We start from the raw sequence: 19,942 nt of genomic DNA on the forward strand, positions 1-19,942 counted from the left end.
GGCGCAAACCCGTGTCCCCTGCATCGGCAGGCGGACTCTCAACCACCGCGCCACCAGGGAAGCCCTGACCCTATTTTTGATGTTTCACTGCTAATAGCTTTCAAACCCCACCAATTTTCCCTTCCTCTTCTGCCTCACTTCTGGGTAAGCTGATTAAAAAAAAAACAAACAACAGATGTTTTCTACTTTGGCGCCTGTGGGAACTTCAATCCACACAAACATTGGCCTGTGTGTGGGAATCTTAACTCCAGTCCATGTGATTACCACCATAAGATCCCGAGCTAGGCTTTTTGCCTGCTCTCTCATTCCATTCTTGGATCTGCACATGAGCCTACACGGCTCTCTTCAGAAAGTCTTGTTCTGTGAGTAGTAAACCTTTTCATGCCCTCTTAGTACTTGTGTTGCATTATTAATCTCAACATCTGAACCAGATTTTGAGTGTGAGAGTCCATTCTGCCTCTGCAAGGTGACACAACTACTGGCACTGGGAACAGCGAGTCTAGGCAATGATCACCCTCACTGGGGATCTTTCTTCTCTTGCTGGGACTTGCTAACAAGTAACTTTTATGCTTGCAGGTTAGCATGCTTTTGAGTTGTGCTGCTGCCCACTGGCAAGCTTGTACTTTGATCTGTGCTACATTTAATGGATTCTACCTTGCCTCTGTTATAGATTCATCCCAACCTAAATTAGAAGTTATAATGGGTGTATAGGGACAAGAAGATGGGAATGAGGCCCTCCTCAAAGTGCCCTTAGCTCATGTGATTTTATTTGTGTCTCTATATCAGTGTTACTGAAATTACTGACACCATCCCATTAGCAGCAGTTAAATACATTGCAGACGTATATTTGGCTAATATGTTCTATTTGGTTCCTATTTCAACAGGCTTTTAGTTGCCGTTTGCCTTCCTCTTTGAAGGGACACCAATATGCTTCTACTCAGCTATTCTTGCAGTACCTCAACAACCCTGGCATCATATACAGCATTTGCAGGAAAGATCTTAACTGCAACTGACATTCTCTAAAAACACAGGTATGATATCACACTGAAGACATCATCTACCAAGGAGATTCATTTGGCACACTCATTCAGGACATACCAATAAGCACAAAGGAGCTCACAAAAAGGGAATGGGTCTTTGCCCCACACATAGTACTAGGCCCTCTCACCTCAGTTAAATTCTTGAAAATTATTTGATAATTAAAGTCTGTTCCATCCCTGACACTGCCAAGAAACAGTTATTGACCCTCTCAGCACCCATAAAATTGAAACAAGTCCAATGTCTTTTAGGCCTTTATGGATTCTGGAGGCAATATATTTCTCAATTTTACTTATTTTTTTACTTAAATTTTACTTAACGCTATCCAGGCTGTTACTTGAAAACTGGTCCACTTGGAATGAGACTCCTACAACAAAGTCTCTAGAATTTGTCCAAACTGCAATACAACAGCATTCCCATTAGTGCCCCCAAAGACTCCTTTCCTATTGAGCCTTTAGCAACTTCATTTTATGTATCTTGGAATCTCTGGGTCACTCATGATAGCCATAAATTCCCCATGAAATTCTGGTACAAGAAACTCTCCTCAGTCCTATTCTGTATATCATTAGAGTGTAAATTGCAGGCTGCTACTGCACTCTGCTGGAAACAGAGGCTCTCATGGGTCCTAAGTCTATGACCCTTGGTACCCAACTGCCCGTTATGCCTCACAGAACCTGAAAGCTTGGCATGATCCCCAAGATCTCCTTGCTGTAAGATAGAGACAAGACTGGGCCCTCTCGCATATCTTGACTGCAGGAAGGGGTGGCCTCTTCTCCTGTCTTCAGTCCCTTGCCAGATGCCATGATGCTCTATAATGAGGTCAGCCCTGCCCTGGCCATCTTGGCTTCAGTGAACAGCAAAGAGAATTCCTACACTTAAGATGTGTTGCCACTATACACATGATGGAGCTCCTCGGAGATCTGCTACTTTTCATCCATTAATCAGGTTATGCCTAATCATGATGAGACTGAAGGGTCAGCATAATTGGCTAAACTTCAGGTACTCATTTTAGCACTGGATTCCCTGGCCAACAATTGGCCCCATCTGCACACTTTTCCAAACTCTTAAACTATTGCCAATGATTCAGCTTGTCTTGTGTGGCCAATAGCAGCAACAAAAATTCCTTATCCAAGCTTTTCCTCTTTGGGGTAAAGAACTCTAGGAATCTCCCACTTCATATATATCCTCACTATAAATGAAGGTCTCACATTTTTCTTTACATAAAAGTCACAGTACAAGGCACTATACAAAACTGACAATGAGGAGCTTATGAACAAAGCATTCAATGAAAATTTCACCTCACATATGGCCTCAAGGCTATAAGCATCATAGAGGGCCCCAGTAGCTTACTTAAGCCCAAATATAATTAAATGAAGCATGGCACATTTCAGTCATCAGCCAAATATCATAATTGCAATAGTCTGTAACAATCATGAATTTTAACAGTCTGACTTCATTTTTTTGACCACTTATGGATTTCAAGTCCCACCATTTCCCCTTCCCATTCTGCCCCACATCTGGATGAGTTAAGGAAGTTTGGATATTCCCTCCTTTGGTACTGTAGGAAAATACAAACCACACAAGCCCCAACTCACATGCAGAAACCCTCACTCTGCCCCACTCCCTAGATACCATGAAACCCCAAGCCAGTCTTCTTTCTTGTTCTTTCATACCATTATTTGACCTCAGAAAGCTTCATTGTTATGTGAGTAATAAACCTTTTCATACCCTCCTAATATATGTGTGGTGTCATCAGTCTCAACATCTGAATAAATATTGGGTGAGGTGGTCCATCTCTCCTCTATGGACTGATAGCAACACTCTTTCTTTTGTATTTTCTTTTTAATTGTGGTAAAAACATATATAAAATGTACCATCTTAACTATTTGTAAATGTACAGTTCAGTAGTGTTAAGTATGTTTACATTGTTGTAAAATATTTCCAGAACTCTTTCACCTTCAAATCTGTAACTCTATACACATTAAACAGCAACCCCCCTTTTCTGAACCCCTGATAAACAGCATTTTAATATCTGTTTCTATAAATTTAACTACTTTATATATACCTCATGTAAGTGGAATCAAAAAGCATTTGTACTTTTGTGACTGGCTTATTTCACTTAGCATAATATCCTCAAGGTTCATCCATGTTGTAGCATGTGACAGAATTTTCTTCTTTTATAAGGATGAGTAATATGCTTATTCATCCTTATATGTGTTTGCCACATTTTCTTTATTCATTCACCCATGGATGGACAGTTCAGTTGCTTCCATCTCTTGGCTATTGTGAAAAGTGTTGCTATGAACATGAGTGTGTAAATATCTCTTCCCTGCTTTAACTTCTTTTGGATATATACCCAGAAATGGGATTGCTGGATCATATGGTAGTTTTACTTTCACTCTTTGAAAAACTTCCATACTGTTTTCCATAGTGGTTGCATCATTTTACAATATGACCAACAGTGCACAGAGGTTCCAATTTCTCCACATCCTCAAAAACACTTGTTATTTTCAGATGGTGTGTGTGTATATGTGTGTGTGCTCTATAGTAGCCATCCTCAAGGGTGTGAAATTATATCCCACTGTGGTTTTGATTTGCATTTTCCTAGTGATTAGTGATGTTGAACATCTTTTCATACTTGTTGGCTATTTATATATCATCTCTGGTCTTCTTTCTGTTCTGAACTCTTTTCCCTCTCTCTTTAGTTTATTTATATTTATCCTTCTGGAACCACAGCTAATGTATTTATTCAAGCCATTGGTGATTGTTGCACATCCCTCAACATTCTCCACCTTAGTCTCAGTGCTAATGAGAATATTTTACATCTGCTTTATATTCTCTAATGTAAAACTAAATGAAGAAGATACAACTAACACTTACTCACTCCTGGGCCTGACACATTCTAGAAGGCCTCCAAATACTCTTGACTTTCTGACTTGATTGTGCAAATCAAGGGTTTTTTGCTGCTGCTCTGCTGGAGGCAGAGTCTCCAAAAGAAATTACTAAAATCACTTTAATTACCATCATTTGCTTTTCCTGTGAGCATTCCTGCTATTGGGTACAGAAGGAGAAAAAAATGGTACTGTGATAGTGCTAATTTTAATTTAGCATTGATTCTTTTTGAAGAATTATATTAAGTGGCTTATTTATTATCAATGATTGTATGAAAAAAGTACTACGTCCTGTCTAGATTGCAAACAAGACATGAAGCTTCAGAAGGCAAGCAACTTGTCCAAGAGCACACAGCCAGTGTGCAGGCGACAGAACCTTGGGCTAGGCAGCCTGGCTTCAGAGTCCTCTCATGTTTCAAAGAAGAGGAGATTTGCCAGAAGCAATAGATGTTTTCCTTGAAATGTGGGGCTGTGCTATTATTCAGGAGGTGACAGAGAACAAGTGAGTTCAGTGGTTGTAACACTCTTAAGGGCCAGAATTATAAGCTGCTCTGAAAGCGTAACAGAGTAAAGTAAGTTTTATACATCTCTCTTAAGGCTAAAACTAAATGCATGCATTGTTTCTCCATTTACTCAACAACTGAAAAGGAATATATAAATTAACATTCTCAAGGAGTACTTCTTAAACCATGTGTATAAGGCTTTTTTTGGTCTGTATATGAATTAAAATAATTTTTTGGCCACTTTGCTTATATTAAATGTGAGCAAGCTCTGAGGCAAACTGTGGTTGTTTCTACATTTTACCAACTATTTTTCTCAATTTAGTAAGAAAAATATGCTCAATTACTCAAATGCTAATTCTTCAGGAAAGAGAAGGTAAGGAATTTATGATTCACAGATCAGATTTCACTCATTGCTTAATTTCATCAAGTGCTAGATACAGTTAATATTTTTAATTAGTGAATTTTGTATGTGGTTTTGCTATTTATCCAAATTTGTTGATGGACTGAATTTGAAGCAATGGATATTTGTTAATTAATTCACTAATTTACTTATTTATTCATCTATGATTTACAGAGTCCCCAAACTAGTTTGAAGTAACATGTATTCTTAAAACACATATGAAGCAAGCCAATTAAAATATAAAGTTTGTTCAAAATCCATTTATAAGGTAGAAGGGTAGTAATGTACTATATAACTGGAAGGAATTATTTATTGTAATGGAACATTAAATTTATCTCTTCATTTCCAGATAGCCAACTTAAAAAAGGAAATATTTTCTACGCTAATAAATCAGTGACTGATTAAAGAAAGCAAACAGGCTGTTGTATTTTTTTCCCCTCTGGCAATATAATCTAGGGAATTTATCACATAGATTTATACTTAAAGAACATTGTCTCATTTGAATAGTTAGCAAAATTGGAGTCATGTTTGCACACACACACCACCATCACCACTCCAACACACAAGCTCATTCACATCAAATCTGTTGCTTCTACAGTATTCTCTAGAATAAAGTTACCCTTATCTATTCAAATGTTCAATTAAAAAACCCATTCTTGATTCCTCTTCTTCTGCCATCTTTTATATTAATTCATGAATATTTCCCATTAATGCTACATCTATAATCTAGCCTGATTCCATCATCTCCACTGCTAACAAGCCCAAAACAACGTTATGTCTAACTATGACTGATGTTTTAGGTTCCTAACTGGTTTTCTTCCCTGCACACATGAGCAAAGGGCTGTAAGAATCATGTTTTAACTTCAAATCAGGTAACAACATTCCTCTTAAGACCCTCCGCTTGCTTCCCATAGCAACTGGCATAAAACTCAGTCTCCTTCTATGGCATGTAATGACCTACAAATCTCTGACCTCATATCCTACCTATTTCTTCCTGGTCTAGTATGTTCCGGCTACATTTTTCCAAGCCTCTGAACATACCAATCTCTTTCCTTCCTTGTGGGCATTGCATTAAATATCACTCTACCTGAAATACTCTTTCCCCAGAACTCTGCAGGAGTTTCTGCAGTTATTTCCCTTCATTTAGGTTTAAGTTCAAATTTCAGCTCCTCACAGGAATTTTTTTCTCACTATCCTAGCTAAAGAGCACCCCACTCCTTTCACCTGCTGTGTTTACTTCAAAGCATCAATCTCCATATAAAGTGATATTATAATTGTTGTATATATCTATAGCCTGTATTTGCCAGTAGAAGAGTTGCTTAATAATAAAATATAGTCACCTCTAATATTATTACTGGCTATAATTTATTAAGTGCTTACTATATGCTGGTACTCTTCTAAGAATCATATTGTATTAACACATTTAATTCTTCATAACTCAGGAGGTTTGGTTCCTTCACTGCTAGGTCCAGAATGCCTAGAACAGTGACTGCCACAAGGTGGGAATAGAATAAAAAAAATTTGCTTAGGGCTTCCCTGGTGGCGCAGTGGTTGAGAGTTCGCCTGCCGATGCAGGGGACACGGGTTCGCGCCCCGGTCCGGGAAGATCCCACATGCAGCGAAGCGGCTAGGTCCGTGAGCCATGGCCGCTGAGCCTGAGCGTCCGGAGCCTGTGCTCTGCAATGGGAGAGGCCACAACAGTGAGAGGCCCGCGTACCGAAAAAAAAAAAAAAAATAATAATAATAATAATTTGTTTAGTAAACAAATAAGTATGATGCATAATACCCTAAATTACAGTTTTCCTAGGAATGTGAATGGAAACCATTTCAACCATAATAATATAAAATAAAAATAAAGTAAAAAAGTGTTAAAAGTGAGAAAATTGCATGTAAAGTACTCAAAACAGAAAAAAATCAAAAAAATTCAAAGTAATGTAGCTCTAGCTACCATTTATTCTTTGTGTTATACTTTGCAGGTAAAAATGAATGTTTCCTTGTTGAAAAAAGTCAGTGACTGTGAGATGAACCATTTTCTGAAGAGTTTCTGGAGGTCTTGCTGCCTATAAGTCTAAATGCATTATTTAATACAGGTAAACAATGATGAATTTTTTAGCACATAAAATATAAATTTCTTAGCATTTCTAGTACACAGGGAGGTATTCAGCATCAATGAAAATCTTAGGACTAAAAGAATGTAAATGTGTAATGTTTTAGTTTTCATAATGGAGTGAGTTAACTAATATATGTATCTTTTATAAGTATCTATTTTTAGATTAATCATGAGTATTCATTTATCAGAAGGTATTTCCCTGTAACTGATATTTAAAATGTCTATCTTAAATCAATATAGATCTACAATCTTTCAGGGCAATTTCAAAATCTGAAAACCTCAAAAATCTAAATTTCCTTTTTCTTTTCTTTTTTTCTGTAAATTTGGCAATAAAAATATATTTTGTGCAAAAATCTTATTTGAACTGATAGGAGGCACTTGTTGAGATTTGGTATCTCTAGTAGTCACACACTTGTGTTCATCAATATTTTTTGTTTTGTGTTTTGTGACATTGTGTGAAATTAAACAGTGAAATTGCCAAACAGTGTTAAATACAACTCCATGAGTAATATCAAGAGATGAAAATTACAACAAATTTTACTATCAATATTTCAGCAAATGTTATTGCATAAGCTTATCAAGGTGTGTTTGTGAGGTATCTTAATAAGGAATGTGATATAGAAAATCCATTATTACTTTTTCTTTAGAATATGATTTAAAGAAACAGAAACATAAATTGTTGAAGTTTTTACACTGGAGCCTGAGAGTGGTTACAAGAACTAATGAAAAATAGGCAAACACTATAATGAAACAAACAACATACAAACAAAAAAAGATAATGACTGGTACTGATTAAATAGATTTGACAGTGAAGAAACTCATATGGCTGATTTGTTTATTAAGCTAGAATATATCACAAAGAATTAAACATTAAAGACAAGTACGAATATTCAGGAATTCAAGAAGCATCATTGTGTAAAGTATCTGAAAACCTATAGCAAAATTTTCTGCAAATTGTGAAGCAGCTGAAAATTATCAATATGTTGACAAATTTGATCATAATGGACAAAAATCATAACCCTTGGAGAAAACTGAAAGAATGAATGGTGAACATTTATAGCAATATTCCTATTGTGCAATCCCATGGATGATGAAGAAATTGCTTAAATGATGAGCATGAGGAGAGTAGTGTTTATGAACACAGGTGGAAAAATCCCTAAGATATGGTAAAAAATTGTGACCAACTAACTTCCTTCTTTGATCATGATCCATTTACCAATCAGCAGAAGGTTATGTCAGTTTTACTCGATTATAGACTGCTTAGACAGAAGGCTATTTAATGAGGAAGACAAAGTGAAACCTCTCTTTAAAAGCAGCCTATCGAAGTTCTGTCTCATTACTCGAGAATCCTGTTTCTGTCCCATCATCACATATCTAGCTCCAACCTGACGACAATGAACGTGTTAACATTGAAGTGACCCGTTCACTAAGATTTCCAAACAACCTGACAGAATGAATATTAATTACATGGGGAAAAAGAGAGAGAGACAGAGACAGAGAGAAAAAGGGAGAGAGGGAGAATAGATAGAAATATGAACATTTTCTTTGAATTGAGTAGTATTAGGATATTTGCAGTATATATTTACCCACATCACTTATCAACATATTACTATATGATTTGACTCTAGCTAAACACAAGTAAATAATTTATTATTTTGTCCTAAGTAGGGTGACTCTTTAACTTCAGTAATATTGATTTATGTAAATATAGGGTGTTGCTTTACAACTTGCTGGGAATATTATATAATATAGTCCATGCATGTATTATCTTTCTAGAATTTGAATAATTCTGAATTCGAAAATATGTGTAACCTCAGGATTATCAGACATGGGATTCTGGGCCTATTTAAGGTTTTATCATGTATGCTTTAATCAGATAATAATTTTACTAGCTTTAACATAAAAGAACACATAATATACTTTTTATCTTCTTTGTTTCTTTTTGGTTTTGATCAGCAAACATTAGCAAATGTATGGCTCTTCTATTTACTTATCACTAAAGTACTGCCTTTATTCCTAATGTAACTGTAGTCAAGCATACACACACACATGCACATACAAACTAGGAAAAGAACAAGAGGTAAGAAAATAAAAAGGCTCTGTCAGAAAATAGAAATGTTTATCAAAGTGGAAGAAAAAATTTGAATGGAGAAAATATACATTGGAAGTTGTGAATGAGATTTTAAGAGATGTCTTAAGTTAGTGGAGTAGAGAAAACTATTTTGGCATAAGAAATTCGGCTCTTATGAAACACCTTGGACTAAATGAATACATTAATCAAAAGTTGATTTAATGTTACATGGTAATGTTGCCCATTTCTGTGCATGTTCTGATCAATGGCAATTTATCTGGATGATTTGCAAGAAGTAGTACACTGCTTGGAATGACAGAGAAAGCTCAGAGCCAGGTCTAGAAGAAATCTATCATTTTTTAACTCCTATGGCATGCATTGACCTGTGGCTTAAGTAATATATTGAATATTAACATAAGCATTGATTTGTTTATAATCTTCCTTGTTTTGCCTAGGATTTTTGAAAGCTCCATGTATGCATGTCTACGAATGTAAGCCCCTTGATAACAAAGCCAGAAACTTATAATTTTTTCCTCTTCCACACAGAAGTGATTTATTGTACAAATCCATTAATTTAAAATCTGTTGATAGCTTACCCTAAAAAATCATGAAAGGAGAAAAAGTGTTGAAAATATAATTAAATAAAAGAATGTCCGTATGCTATAATGAGCTCAAACAGAAGACTTGAGAGAGAATCCCCATTTGTCTCACTTCTTTTACTCCTGCCTTCAATTCTTCAATGTCAGCACTTTTTCTGGGCCAGTGAAATCTCTAGAACCAAAAATATCTGAATTATTTGGTAAGATGCTGCATTTCCTCTTTGGATTCAGCTTTATCTGCCTAGAAATCTCTAGCATATTAATGTTGCTAATTTCATCACTGATACTGACCCACACAAAAGAAAATGTTAGCCTGATTTTTTGATAGATTCATAATTTTATTTTCCGTTTTGCAGGAATCAGAGGGCTACAATTCCATTCAATCTGCAGGAAAATGGCTTTCACCTTCATCACTCTATAGTAATGACTCCCTAGGGTCTCTAATTCCAATGGACATTTTCAAATGCACCATTTTACTTGACCCTCAGCTGTAGTTAACACTGCTTACCATCTCTCCTTTCTGAAAACCTGGTTTCTCTATATGGTGTTGCACTGATCTATTTATGTACTGACTACTTTTCAGTCTTGTTTTGGTACTCCTCTACCTGACCTTTAACTATTACAACTCAAAGCAATTTTTCTTCTTCCTGCTCTTTACTCTAGCCCATAATATTTATTCATGCCCATATTCAATTAATGTCTGTATCCTCTAGATGCTATTTGTTTTTAATTTAGGCATGTCTTCCAGCTCTACACTCTTGTATAATTATAAACAGAAAACAAAATGGAATTTCAGCTGAACGAGATGGAAAATCGGAGTATTTCTTGACACTTCCTCCACACCTACCCACTACACAGTTGATCACTAATTTCTTTCAAAATTATCTCCTCAAATACTTTCAAATGTGACCTCTCTTTTCCATTTCTATATAATCTTCCCTATTCTGAGTTACTCTGTCATGTGCATGGTCTTTGGTGACTATCTACCAGGTCATCCCATATTTATCTTTGTAATTTCCCTTCTATAATAAAGCCATAAGGATCTGTTAGAAAGAAAGAGACACACATCGCTATCTTATATAAAACAGTTTAATAGTTTCTCATTGTCTTTTGGATAAAGTATAAAATCCTTCAGATCTATAAGGGCATTTATATCAATCCTGTGCTTTTATTTGCCATTATTCTCATCAATCCCTGTTATAGAATCACACTGGTCTTTGTACCATCTCTGCCCTATGTCAAAATTCTGTTTATCTCAGTGAATTTGCATGTGCCGTTCCCGGTATTCCAAAAACCTCATCCCCACCAATTGCCTCATTTATTCTTACTCATTCTTCATATTTCAGGAAAATCTTTCCAGGACACCCATAAGTTTTATCTATACAAGGCACCCCAGGGTTTTCCCATTATATCACTTACCTTGGTGAGAACACTTAACATGAGGTCTCCCCACTTAACAAATATGTACTTGTACAATACTTTATAGTTGACTTTATTTACATTGTTGAACAGCAGATCTCTACAGCTTATTTATCATGCTGAATGAAATTTTACGCTCATTAATTTTCCTCTCCCCCAGCACCTGAAAACCATCATTCCAAAGTTTGAGTCTATGAATTTGACTATTTTAGATACCTCATATAAGTGGAATCATGCAGTATTTGTCTTTTTGTAACTGGATTATTTAATTTAGCTTAATTCCCTCAAGGTTCATCCATGTTGTCCAATATTATAGAATTTCCTATGTGTTTAAGGCCTAATAGTATTATTGTACATATGTATACTACACTTTTTAAAAATCTATTCACCTTTTGATAAACATTTACTTTGTTTTCACATGTTGGCTTGTGTGAAAAGTGCTGTAAGGCACACGAAAGTGCTAATATTCTTCAAGAACCTGATTTCAGTTCTTTTAAATAAAGACTCAAAAGTGAGATTGCTGGACCATGTGGCAGTTCTATTTTTAATTTTTTTAGGTAACTCCATCCTGTTTTTCATAGAGGCTGCACTATTTTACATTCCCACCAACACTGTGCAAAGGGTTCTAATTTCTCCACATTCTCACCAACATTTGCTGTCTTTTGTTGTTTGTTTGTTTGTTTTGATAACAGCCATCCTAACAAGTGTGAGGTAACATTTCATTGTGGTTTTGATTTGCATTTCTCTGATGATTAGTTTATATTTTCAGCTCACCTCTTTCTTTTAAGTTACATTCTCATGTGTTCAGTTGTCTGTTGGACATATCTACTTGTGGTGCCCAATATCTAGACCTTAATCCAACATCTTCAGCCATAAAACTGCTCCTTCTCAACCTTTTCTATCTCAGCAAGCATGATCACAGCCAATTCATTAATGGAGGCAAAAATATATTTTGAATGTTTAGTATATGATAGGCAATCTTTTTTGTAAGTATTAGTGATACAACGATTAACAAGGCACACGATCTTCTGCCTTTAAAATCTTCCTACTGGGGGTAGGAAGGGAGAATCGAGTAAATAAACAAGTAAAAAACATAAATATAGATCATACAGATCGTGATATATGCAATGAAGTGAATAAACATGGTGATGTGGTTTATGTGGTACAGTTAAGTCACCTTTAAAGAGTTTGTATTTGAACTGAAATGTGAATGATACATGCAGGGAGCTAAGGAAAGATAATTCCATGCAAAAGAACCTTTAAAAGCAAATCTACATGGGCCTCCCTGGTGGCGTAGTGGTTGAGAGTCCGCCTGCCGATGCAGGGGACACGGGTTCGTGCCCTGGTCCGGGAAGATCCCACATGCCGCGGAGCGGCTGGGCCCGAGAGCCATGGCCGCTGAGCCTGCGCGGCCGGAGCCTGTGCTCCGCGATGGGAGAGGCCACAACAGTGAGAGGCCTGCATACCACAAGAAAAAAAAAAAAAAAAAAAAAAGCAAATCTACAGGGGTAGATATGAGATTCAAATTTTGATTGGAGAAAAGTAGATGATGTGACTAGAAGAAAATAATAGAAGAAAAATGTGGTTAGAGATGGTGTCTTAGAGATAAGAAGGGACCAGGTGTCAAGTTGGGCATAGAAGTTATAATAAGGAGTTTGAATACTATTTTAAGAATAGTGAGAAACCACATAAGTGTTTAATAAGCAGTATGTAAAGATCCAATTCATTTTATTAAAATATGATATTCTCTCCATAGCGTGGAGTTTATGTCAAAGGTGTATAATTATGGACTCTAGAGGACAAATTAGTAGGCTATTGTAAAAGACTAAGGGAGAGACAATGACGGTGAATTGAAACAATGGTCATTGTGGACATGGAGACTGATGCATATTTTGGACGTAAAAATGAAATAAATTGATTATGATTTGACTTAGTCTAGTCAAAGAATGGGAGAAATTATGAAATAGCCCAAGACGTTGGCTTGAACAACTGATAATGGTGCTATTTATGAAGCTGGATAAGTCATTAGGAGCAAACTGGAGGAAGAATTACATAGTACGGTTGAAATGCATAAAACATGAAAATAGAAATATTAAATAGTTTGTATGAAAGCTTAGGAGAACAGCCATTGTAGAGATATATTTGTGTCATTATCAGAAAGCCATGTATAGCAGACAGACATTTATTTTGAGATGCTCCTTCATGGAAGGACTTGTTGACCCAGGAGCTGGGAGTGCTCTCAACAGACAGACTCCAGTTGTCAGCTCCTTCAGGGTCTGCGTCAGGTACAGAAAGTCTCTTCTCCCAAACCACACATCCCCAGAGCAGCAGGCATCCAATACTGACCACAGTGAAGATATAAAAGTTTGACCTCCATGGGACAACCCTGGTCCTCTACACACACGTGTTTCCTAGGGGTCTTATTGGCCCACACTGTAGTTTGACTTCTTACTCTGCCCAATCCTGCTCTCTTCCCATCTGATCCACAAGTGTCAGTCTCTAATAAATATCCAACATGTTCCATTTCTGCATCTATTTCCAGAAAGACAAACCTGTGACAACATAACACTTGATGAGGACTTTTATAGAGTGATATAGAGAAAACAAGGAAAGAGAAAAGATGATTAATAATGAGAAAAAGGAGGGAGAGGGTAAGAGGGGAGAGGAAAAGAGAAGACAAGACAGAGAAGAGAAAAAAATGAAGAGAAAAGAAGAGGAGAAAAGAAGAGAGAATGGTGGGGGAGAAATAAATGGGAGGGAAGGGAGGGTTAAAAAGGGAGCTCAGAATCAAGCCCTGGTCCAAGAATTTTTTAAAAACCATTAAATTTTAGAAAAAGGAAGATAATTAATGATGAAAATGGGACAATCTACAAAAAAGAGTAGAAGCAATTGACATTCCTATCAGTGAAGCAATTACTCGTGACAATAACTTGGAAGACATTCTTGACACTTTTACTTGTATCAATCTCACTATTCAGTCACTAAGTCTTTTCAATTTGTATTTTCTAAAGTACATTAATCTCACCAATTCTATCTGTTTATATTGTGTCCCCCCTTGTTGGAACTATGCAGTAGGTTTGTAACTGGTCTCCATACACCCACATTTGTTCTGCAGTCTAGTCTCTACAACCCAGAAGCATATAGGTTTGTTTGTTTGTTTTAATAGACTTTATTTTTTAGAGAAATTTTATGTTCAGAGCAAAACTTAAGGGAAGGTATAGAGATTTTCCATATACTCCCTGGAGTACACATTCAATGGCCCCCCCACCCCACCATTGCCAATGTTCCTCACCAGAGTGATAATACATTTGTTACAACTGACAAACCTACATTGACATCATTATTACCCAAAGTCCGTAGTTTACCTTAAATTTCACTCCATATGTTGTACATTCTATGGGTTTGAGGAAATGTGTAATGGCATGTATCTAACATAACAGTATCAAACAGAGTATTTTCACTATCCTAAAAATCCTCTATGTTCTGCCTATTCATCTGTCCCACCCACGGATCTACAACCCCTGGCAACAACTGATCTTTTTATTTTCTCCATAGCTTTGCCTTTTACAGCATGTCATATAGTTTGAATCATGTAGTATGCAGCCTTTTCAGGTTGCCTCCTTTCATTTCATTATATGCATTTAAGTTTTGTCCATGTCTTTTCATAGCCTGATAACTGATTTCTTTTGAGTGCTGAATAATATTTCATTTTCTGGATATACCAGAGTTTACCTGTTAACCTACTAAAAGACACTTTTTGTTTCCAAGTTTTGGCAGTTATGAGTAAAGCTGCTCTAAACATTAGGTTGCAGGTTTTTTGTGAACATAAGTTTTCACTTCCTTTGGATAAATACCAAGGAGCACAATTGCTGGATCATATAAGAAGAGTCAAACTGCCCTCTAAAGAAATGGCTGTGTCATTTTGCATTCCCAATAGCAATGAATGAGTTCCTGTTGCTCCACACTCTTCAGTGTTGTTGATGTTCTAGACTTTAGGCATTCTAATGGGTGTGTAGTGGTATTCTATTGTTGTTTTAATTTGCATCTCTCAGTTGGTGTATCATATGAATCATCTTTTTGTGTACTTATTTGACATGTGTATTCTTCTTTGCTGACCTGGTAAAGCGTTCAGCCCAATCTTTAGTCAGCTTATTTGTTTTCTTATTGTTGAATTTCAAGAGTTCTTTGTATATTTTTATAACAATTCCTTTATCAGATATATTTTTTGTAAATATTTTCTCCCCATCTGTGGCTTTTCATTTCATTCTCTTACAGTGTCTTCACAGAGCAGAAAAATTTATTTTCAATAAAGTTCAGTTTATCAATTCTTTGCTTTATGATCATGCCTTTGGTGTTTTATCTAAAAAGTCATCACCAAACACAAGGTCATCTAGGTTTTCTCCTATGTTATTCTTTAGAGCTGTATAGTTTTGTGTTTTACCTTTAGATCTTTGATCCATTTTGAGTAATTTCTGTGAAGTGTAAGGTCTGCACCTAGATTCATTTTTCTTGAATGCAGATGTCCAGAGTATATAGTTTTTAATCAAATAAATCTGACCCTATAACAACCTTGTTTATCCTCTTCAATGGCTTCCCAAAACTCTTATGTCAAAACCATTTACTATGGCCTTCTTGGCTGTGTATGAATCTCAGGGCTTTAAAATATTCTTCTCTCCCTTACTGTAGCAGTCCTCTCCTAATTACTAATTCATCTTCAAATCTGAGTTTCAGGTCTCTGCTTCAGGAACATCTTTCCTAATCACCTCAACTAGGTAAGGTACAATGTGAAACATGTTCACTTTACACTGTATTTTTCCCCTTGCTGCTCTTGTCCCAAATGAACTAAGATGATTTAAATGTTTTTTTCTCAGAAGGCTCAAAACTCCATAAAAACAGAGGTTTTGTCTAGTCCTAGTATCCTCAGCAGAGTGCCAAGGAAATGCTTGGTGTTCCACAAATGCTTATTAAATAAATTGATAAAAGATTGGCTATAACACTCTGGTTATATTAAGAAGACAATAATAATTGTACCAATTTGACACACAATTTTCTAACAGATGCCTGTGTTGAGCCTCCCAAAATTTTTGACTCTTTATTCTCTTCTCTCATATTTGGTCTTATAAGGAACAAAAGTTTAATTATATAAACTTTTGTGATACAACTAACTATTAAGTTCTTCATTCCATAATGTTTCCTTTTGATTAGTTAAATTATTTGTGCATGATGATAAAACTTAAGGTAGCAATGTAACATCCAACAATGAATTAGATTCAGAAAAGAAAATTTCTCCTAGGTGACATATGTGGCTTAAAAAATAAAACAAAGTGTACTACTTGTAAAAGAATGCAGGTTAGAATAGCTTTCAAAATATTACCTTCTTGCTAGTTTCAATTAACAGAGTTATTTGACCTTGTCAGTGATGGCAGATAAAGTTTAGTGCTCACAAAATGCAGTCAACCCTTCCCCATGTCCATTCCCATACTAATATTTAAATTTTCAATCTGGAGTTTTTTTTGAGAATAAATATTTCTTCCCCCAAATTCCCAGCAAAATAAGTTTCTATTTGATAACATTAGTTAAAAGTGATGATGCCACAATGTAAATAAATTAAATGAATATACACAGCCATTTTTCACATTTCTCTTACTAAGATTTAATGACAATGCTGGCCTCAGAGAAGCCAAAAAGTTGAGATGGTCCTAGAATGAGTCTTTATTCATTATAAAACAGATCCCCAAAGATATTAAAAGTTACAATTATTGGAGTTAGTTTTGCTAGTAACATATTTTCAGGCAACTGGGGACAAAGTATTTCTGATTAAACTGAAGCATTTCTTCAGTTTCTGGAAATCCTATACGAGTACCTTCTAACATCCTCTATTTGTGGGAGACTTCCCAAAAGGTGGTTAATTACAAGAACATATGACCTAAGTTATCATGAAAGTAAATCTTTTCCTGTGATGTATTTAACATGAGAAAAATATCAAACAATGCACTTGAACATTCTTGATGTTACCATTTAGTCACTGATGTTTTAATAAGTACGAAGTGGTATTAAATACTCTATCCATTGGCCATATTTTTTCCTTAATGTATGTAAGATTAAAATCAAAATCTTGTTACACATTAAAGTAAGAATTATTTTATGGAGGACCATTTGCTTACTGTTTATTTGGTGAAAACCTCAAAGTATTATTTTGGGGCTAGATGGAATATGAGCAGCCAAGACTGGCATTGTCAGAAACAGCACACAGCATAGGGCTGATACAGGATTTCTGAAGTGATTTAAACTCCCACTATTAACCTTCACATTTGCATTTGGGTGAGATCCTGAGTTATTCTTTAACAAACATTAGCATGATGTGCCTCATACACATCAGAAATTTCCCAGGAATCAATAGAGAAATTAGAGATAGATTTAGAAGTCTGGGAGAGATTGGCAGAGATAGAAGTGAATGTTGGGAAACATAAGTTATAACATTTCCCCATCAGTGGAAGCAGAGGTAACTCCATTGGTAGTGAATGATAAGTAATTATCTTTTTTTTCTTGTAAATATTTCCTTGTAAATAATTGTTCTATCCTAATAAATAAGTTATATTCAACTGTTCCCTCATTTTTTTTCCTAAATGTTCCAATGCACACAACTTGCTGAGATGAGATGTATGTGCATTCTATCTCATTTGATAAAAAATGTTGACTCTTCAAGAGAAGAAAGGAAACCTATCTTTACAAAACACTAAAATTTTATTTGCAAAATAGTCTCTTTCCCATAAATATCAGATCGCTTTGCTATTATAACTATATTTTCTTGACAATTTTGAAAAACCACAAAAAGTTATATCTAAAATACTATCCTAAATATGGGGGAAAAGTCAATATTAATTCCCAGATAATATATCCAATTTATTAAACAGTCTGACATTGCCAATGTGATTTCAAAAAATGTGTTTGTTATGGTGTTTGTTTTGCTTTTATAACTAGGCTATTTAATCAAGTTATTTTACAATCTCCCTTTTTTCCTCATTACCATCATCTGTCATCCCTGGCAAATCTTCTCACACCTGATAAGCACACATACACACACACTGACACATACACATACACATACTACAGTACAATTTAGGTTAATAAACACTCCACTCTCACTTCTGAGTCTCCATTTGACATGCTCTGGGGGAAGAGTAGGTCCTTAACATACGTAGTATAGATAGCAGAAATATAAATGAGACACTAGGTACCGTGAATCCATGTATTTAAAAGTAATAAATCATGCTAACTGCTAAATAAAATATATACCCTGACAAATATAATTTATTACAACATAGAAAAATATGTGTAAAGTTATGTTTTTTTACCTAAAAGTAAGCAAAATATCAAAGAAAATTAATAATAACACATTATTAGGTATTGAGCTTATAGGCTAGTGATGTTTGGAGGGGAAATAAAAAAGTACATATAATCTATAAATTAGTAAATAGTTATCCATAAAAATTTGAAAAATATGTTACGACCAGGATTTTCATGTAATGGCATTTGATTGGTAGTGATAACTTAAAGGATTTAACAACTGTATTTGTATTCAAACCACTCAAAATTTGGAGATTTTACATAAATGTAAATTAATGCTCATGTTAATGTAAAAATAATATCTTCATGTTTTCAAAACAGGTACATTCTCAAAATTTAAATGTATCTATTAAAATTTAAAGGCAAATACAAATTATACTGAATGCATGTTGAAATTTTAAATAAAAATTCTTTAACTCACTTTTCCTTGTTTTAATATTTTATTCAATTTTATTTTTGTTTAATATTTTAATCTCAACATTCAATGCCTATGCAGTTGCTAATGTAAATAACTGCTGTCATATTTCATCCACTGACAATTGGACGTACACATGTACAAATACAGCTCAATATGAATTATTTAATATGATTTATTTAATTATTTAATATCCTCAGCCAACTAGTGTAAATGTTATAAAAATTGTGCTAACTAATGGCTAATTCTGGAGCACAAATTAGTACATGGAAATAAAAATCAAAAACAAGAAAATGAATACCCTGACATTATTGAGAAAGTTGGAAATAATAGTTTTCTATATAATAATAATTGACATTTATGCTGTATAAAAGAATTAACAAGTTTATTAATGTCTTTTTTGTTCCATAAGCACTGTGTTACTCATATTCTTCCCTCATTCCAAAAGAGTGCCTATTACCAAAAACATTAATAGTGGCATACTTCATTTACCTGGTGTTTTAAAGACATAAGGCAAGAGAGGATATACCATGTTCTTGGACTGGAAGAATCAACATTGTGAAAATGACTGTACTACCAAAAGTAATCTACAGAATCAATGCAATCCCTATCAAACTACCAATAGCATTTTTCACAGAACTAGAACAAAATATTTCACAATTTGTATGGAAACACAAAAGACCCCGAATAGCCAAAGCAATCTTGAGAAAGAAAAATGAGGCTGGAGGAATCAGGTTTCTGGACTTCGGACTATACTACAAAGCTACAGTAATCAAGACAGTATGGTACTGGCACAAAACCAGAAATATACATCAATGGAACAGGATAGAAAGCCCACAGATAAACCCACGCACATATGGTCACCTTATGTATGATAAAGGAGGTGAGAATATGCAATAGAGAAAAGACAGCCTCTTCAATAAGTGGTGCTGGGAAAACTGGACAGCTGCATGTAAAAGAATGAAATTAGAACACTCCCACACACTATACACAAAAATAAATTCAAAATGGCTTAGAGACCTAAATGTGAGACTGGGCACTATAAAACTCTTAGAGGAAAACACAGGAAGAACACTCTTTGACATAAATCACAGCAAGACATTTTTTGATCCACCTCCTTGAGTAATGGAAATTAAAACAAAAATAAAC

The sequence above is a fragment of the Physeter macrocephalus genome, chromosome 8 (genome assembly GCF_002837175.3).
Source record: "Physeter macrocephalus isolate SW-GA chromosome 8, ASM283717v5, whole genome shotgun sequence".
Classification (NCBI taxonomy): domain Eukaryota; kingdom Metazoa; phylum Chordata; class Mammalia; order Artiodactyla; family Physeteridae; genus Physeter; species Physeter macrocephalus.